This window comes from Vigna umbellata, chromosome 4 (assembly GCF_029865625.1).
Source record: "Vigna umbellata cultivar VRB3 chromosome 4, Vumbellata_1.0, whole genome shotgun sequence".
Taxonomy (NCBI): domain Eukaryota; kingdom Viridiplantae; phylum Streptophyta; class Magnoliopsida; order Fabales; family Fabaceae; genus Vigna; species Vigna umbellata.
In genome coordinates, this window is record NC_142168.1 from 63739221 (window position 1) to 63745743 (window position 6523).

A 6523-nucleotide genomic window follows, 5' to 3' on the forward strand; every position below is an offset into this window, starting at 1 on the left:
TTTTTAACTGTTTACTCTGTTCTGATAACAGTTGATTTTTGTTTTGGTAACACGCAGTGTGTCTCTACTCATTTATTACAAAGATGGTTAAACACCAACTTCTTCAAATTAAAAAGACATTCCTCTTTTAATTAAAATATTTTTAAAATTCGCTAATTTGAGAAAAAAAAAATAGGGCTCACTTTAAAAAAAAAATAATATTGCAGAAAAATATCTGTTTTTAAAAAGAAATATAAATTGACAAACACGCACAAAGTATAATTCTACTTATTTAGTAAACAACATTTATAAATGGTTTAATGTCTCAATAGGTCTCTATTTTCGTCCCAAATTTGAAATAGGTCCCTGTTATATTCGAAGTCTTAATTAGATCTTTATTTTTGTTAATTTGATGCAAATAAATCATTTCCGTCAATTTCAGAAAACGGCGTTAAGGAGTGCGTGACGTGGTGTGTGTGAATGCAATTTTTTAATACTCAGAAATTTTGAATGAAGTAAATATAGTATAATCCATGCTGAAATTAATTAAACAAAGGACAAATTTGGAAAAACTTAATGTTTTTTTTGCTGAAACATCTCTGGAAGGGAGAAATCAAAATCAACTTGGGGATTTTTCTATTCTAGGGCTCCTGTCGTGTCAGAGTTGGGAAAGAATGGATGTTGTTCGAGTGGATGCGTGAGTGGGATAGGAATCAGAAAGACGTTATTGTTCGAGTGGATGCGCGAGTGTTGGTGGGTGAATTACCGGTGCATGTGCGTGTGGAAAAGGTTGAAGCACGAGGTGAAGTGTGGGACCTTGTGTCCTTGGAAGCGCGACGCTGAAGCAGGTGTTGACTGGAGTGGAGGTTAATCTGAAGGAAGGTAAGTTTTTGTGGTTTATTGTCTTGCTTTTTATAGTTGGGAAAGTATAATATTGGATTGTGGTCCCCTATGGTTTGGTTTGCGTTCTTCATTGCGTTTTGGTGGTCCCCCATGTATGTTTAAAGTTATATGAGTCTTTGTGAGTGCGTCTTAATATATTATTTTTTTTCGTCATACTGTGTTGTGCGTGTAGATATATTGATATTGTGTTGTGCGTATAATGGGCGATGTTTTTGACTGTGTTTTCCACCATGGGGGGAAGTTGATTACCAATGGTACCTTGAAGTATGAAGGAGAGACAAGAACTTTGTCCTTTGACCCTGATGTCTGGAGTTATTTTGTGGTTGTTAGTGTAGTGAAAAGTTTTGGATATGATAACTTTAAAGAATTATGGTACTATGTAGGAGGGGGTTCAGTTTTGGAAAATAGGTTGGAAGAATTGAGGGATGACACTGGTGCCATGCATATGGCTAACTTAGGTAGGCTTAATGGCGAGGTTCATTTATACGTTATACATGTTGTTTCAGACCCTGAAGTGATAAATATGGTTGAATATGTTACTAATGATGAAGGACAAGTTCATGATGATGGTGAAGTACAAGAAGACGGTGAAGTTGAGGGTGAAGAACATGGTGATGGTGAAGTTGATGGTGAAGTTGAGGGTGAAGTTGAGGATGAAGAAGATGTTAATTGTGTTGAAGGAGTTGTGGAGGACCAAGGTCATGTTTCTAGTTGGAGTACATCTACTAATGAATGTGATGAACGTGATGAACGTGAAAATAATGAGTGCTTAGAGGGACTTGTGGATGTGAGTGTTCAATGTGATGTAGATGGTGATATAGATGGTAATGTGGAAGTGGAACTAGAAGTAGAAAATCTTCAAGACAGTGATGATGTGAGTGTTGAAAGTGATGATCATGATGAGAGAGGTTTGTCGGATGAGGAGTGGAAATCTGAGGAATTACTTACTGCAACAGATAGTGATGATGAGGTTAATGACATTGAAGGTTATGGGAGGTTTAGTACTTTTTGTATGCCAAAAAGTATGGTGGACTTTACATGGGAAGTAGGGACTTTTTTTACAAAAAAGCAAGATATTGTAGATGCTTTAAAAGGGTATGCGTTGGAAAATGGTAGGAATATAAAGTTTGTCAAAAATGACAAAAATAGATTGAGGATGAAGTGCTTTGGTGCAAAAGGAGAATGCCCCTGGACCATATATTGTGCTTATATGGAGGTTGAGAAATCATGGCAACTGAGAACTATAAATGACATTCACACATGTAGCAGGGAGTTCAATCTCAAGTTGCTTGATGCCAAGTGGTTGAGCTCAAAGTTGGAGAAAACAATAAGGGAAAATCCCAAAATGAAGGGTGGATATATTCGGGAAAAAGTTCAAAGGAAGTGGAACATAGGTATATCTAGGGATATGGCTTATAGAGCCAAAGCTATTGCTTCTGAGCACATTGATGGGTCCTTTAAAGAACAATATAAGAGGATATATGATTATGCACATGAGTTGTTGGGAAGAAATCCCGGATCTACAATTAAAGTGGTTGTTGACAATAATGATGATAAGATAATTTTCAAAAGATTTTACTGTTGTCTAAAGGCATGCAAAGACAGTTTTCTTTCTTGTAGGCCAATAATTGGACTAGATGGGGCCTTTTTGAAAGGGAAGTATGGGGGTGAGTTGTTAACGGCTGTTGGGAGAGATGGAAATGATCAAATGTTGCCCATTGTATATGCGGTGGTAGAAGGGGAAAACAAAGATTCATGGTTGTGGTTTTTGAATCTTTTGATTGATGATCTTGGTGGTCAAGAAGTATGTTCAGCAATAACATTTGTTTCAGACCAACAAAAGGTAACAATGATATTTACTGTTGGTTCTTTCTTACATTAATACATTACTTATATTTAATCATATTTAATGTTGCCCACAGGGTCTACTACCAGCAATACAAGAGCTACTCCCCGGTGTTGATCAGAGGTTCTGCGTGAGACACTTATATTCAAACTTTAGGAAGAAATTTCCAAGTAAAAATCTAAAAAAACTGATGTGGAGGGCAGCTACTGCCACTCATCCACAAAATTGGGAGAGGGAAATGAGAAACATTAAAGTTTCTGAATCCCATGTTGCCACTCCTTAGCCGCAATGAAGTTTCTGAATATTGATGGTCTCGGTGAACGCCTAACCGAGGCATTTAGTCTTGTTTAAGAGACCGAACGACCTCGACTTGAGTGCCTAACCGAAGCATTTAGTCTTGTACAGACTATATAGACCGAACGACATCGCTTGTTTGCAGAACCGAGGCCTTTAGTCCTGTCATCCCTGCCACTAACGTACAAACTGAACAGACCGAACGACCTCTTTGCCACTAACGTACACACTGAATAGATCGAACGACCTCGTTTGTTTGCAGAACCGAGGCAGTAGTTGATCGAACGACCTCGGTTGTGCGCTTAACCGAGACATTTACTCTTATCATCCCTACAAATCCCTCTGCTGCCACTGTGACTAAAGAGACCAAACGGCCTCTCTAACACTAACGTTCGGTTTCACTTCTGCTATGAACCGAGGCAGTAACCTAACGTTCAAAGTTAATTTTGTCCACTAATATGCCTGGTCGTCTGGGACAGAGGCAATAAGACCATTCGGTTTCGCTTCTGTTATGAACCGAGGCAATAACCGAACGTTCCAAGTTAATTTTGTCCACTTATATGTCTCGGTTGTCTAGGGACAAAATTAATAGTTTTGTTCGGCCTCGGTCTTTTACTGAACCGAGGTAATAGCCCCTGCGTAATCTAAACGCGAACACATTTTCTCGCACAGTATTTGATAATGCTAATTCTTACCATTATCTAAGCATCATTTTAGTAGCAAAATCAACTCTTCTTTAGCTTATTACTTGCTTAAATCCTCTCTTTTATTTAGTTTTAGTATTTATCTATATTTTGAGCTACATTATGTAAATAATACTCTAATCCCTTGTTTTCTTTGATCTATTTTGATGTTAGGAAGATCCTTCATTACATTGAAGAGCCTCGATGATCTAGGAAGTCATTGATTTAACAGTCATTTTAGCTTAAGCGAGAATAATTTAGCTTAAGCGAGAATGACTATCTTCTCCAAGAAGAATTCTCGCTTAAGCGAGAATAATTTAGCTTAAGCGAGAATAATTTAGCTTAAGCGAGAATTCGGGCAGTATATATACTCACGAGGCAGAAAGAAAAAGGGTCTTTGGTTCTTTGGAGGCGCGATTTCACGTCTGGAGCTCATGGAGGGCGCGAGGAGCTTGTGGGAACATCTCCTCCTCTTCCTTTGGGTCTCCTTCTTCTTCCATCTTCCATGTTTGTAAGCTTTAGGGTTCTCCATGGAAATGGAGAACCAGATTCATCTTGTTAGGGTTAGATGTAGCCTATGAACTCTTGTGTAATGAATGATTGTTTCGTATTTATAAATGCCTTTTCTATCTATTACTAGTATTCTTGTTTCCGATCTTAAAGCTTGCATGTAATGGGAACGTTCATGACTTGATTTTGGGGTTTCACTGAGCCAGGGATGGGATATGAAATCTTGAACTGAAACAAGAGTCCTTGTGGGTCATTGAGCCAGGGATGAGATATGATTCACATGTTGTCTTAGATCCTAGTTCTTAATGCGGGTTTGCTTGTTAGATTGTCCAAGGGATTGGAGTTTGATAAGGAAAACCTAGGCTCTTTCACCTAAGGGATTAGGGCTAGAGTGTTTTAGTGGATTGACTTTAGTAAATTGATGGAGAGGAGATGAAATTGGTTATACACAAGAGTGCATTGGTGAAAACTAACCTTAACAATGTCATTTCATACCATTTCTAGTCTTTTCCATTTCCAAGTGCCTTCAATACCAAAGTCCAACCTTGTAATTACTTGTGAATTTATCTTTTTGCACATATTCTTAAATGATGAGTTGTTCTTGAGTCTAGATGAGTTGTTAATCGCACAATTTTCTAGTATTACGAGTCTCTTGGGAAAACGATACCTGGTCTTACCACGGTTTATTACTTGAACGATTTGGTGCACTTGCCAAACAGATTAACAATATTCTTCCTTTTCCCTTTCGCGCCTCCAAAGAAGTTCTTCTCTCCAACCTAGGGTTCTTCTTCCTCTTGTTCTCTCCGTTCTAATTCGCGACAAAGGAGGTTTGATTCTATTTCCAATCTCTTCTCTCTGCCATTTATCTTCTTCCCCCTTTCTCACTGGTTCTAGGTTGGTATTGCAATAACAAGAAAAACGAAAATAGAACATGATTTCATTCATTTTTGCTAGTTCAATACATTGTTCATCCCGTTTTCATCACCTACTGCATCCTATGACAAAGAAAATGCAGAATACATTATGGATTTGTCATCCATATTGAAATTACAATAATATTAACCACACAAATACAACAAACAGCCCCTATCAACAACTTCATCCATTTTTCCACAACCTTAACAGAATTTTTCAAATCAATCACCATATTCGCTACCCCACCCATTTCTTCTGTCTTTGACAAACACTCATGCTTTCCTTCCCACTTCAGATTCGTATAACATCTTTCATTACCATCATCACAACATCATTTGAAGAAATTGCAACTACCGTTTTCATGCCCGTTCTGTAAAAAAAAATTAAAACCCAATGAATACGACTTTGAAGTAAAACAAACAACTCATCCACGTTTCGGTTACCTTATACTTAGGGCACCCCCAAAATTGTTTCCCTCTGTTCTTAGCCGTTCCAGCTGTTCTCACCACTGTTTTCTCTCCACACAGACAAAGGGGTGACGCACCACGAAAAACGACCTTCGCCTCTCCATTCCGCCAGCCATTGGAAGTCGAAGAACATGTTGAACGTGAATTCTGCATTTGATTCTCCCTCGGGCATCCACTCGAACAACATCCACTCTTTCCCAACTCTGACACGACACGAGCCCTAGAATAGAAAAATCCCCAAGTTGATTTTGATTTCTCCCTTCCAGAGATGTTTCAGCAAAAAAAAATATTAAGTTTTTTCATATTTGCCCTCTGTTTAATTAATTTCAGCATGGATTATGCTATATTTACTTCATTCAAAATTTCTGAGTATTAAAAAATTGCATTCACACACGCCATGTCATGCACTCCTTAACGCCGTTTTCTGAAATTGACGGAAATGATTTATTTGCATCAAATTAACAAAAATAAGGATCTAATTAAGACTTCAAATATTACAGGGACCTATTTCAAATTTGGGACGAAAATAGGGACCTATTGAGACATTAAACCTTTCTAAATTGATTTATTGTCTAACACTCTCTAATATTTTAAAAGAAAAACATAGGAAAAATTCACTAAAGTTAAGTAATAATGAAACTCGGCAAAATGTATGTTAAAAGGTGTAGTATATTAATCTTTTTCATTAATTATACATGATAATCTGTAATTGAACGACAAGATAAAAGCCCTCCAGCCTATAATGTTTATATCATTTTCTCTAAAAACAAAGATCATAAATATTTAAGTTTGATTATGGATTTTTTTTAACCATGTAATTAATTGAGAGTAAGAAAAAAAAAAATATATATATATATATATATATATATATATATATATATATATATATCGATCGAAAGGTTCGAAATTAGTATACTTTAATTAAT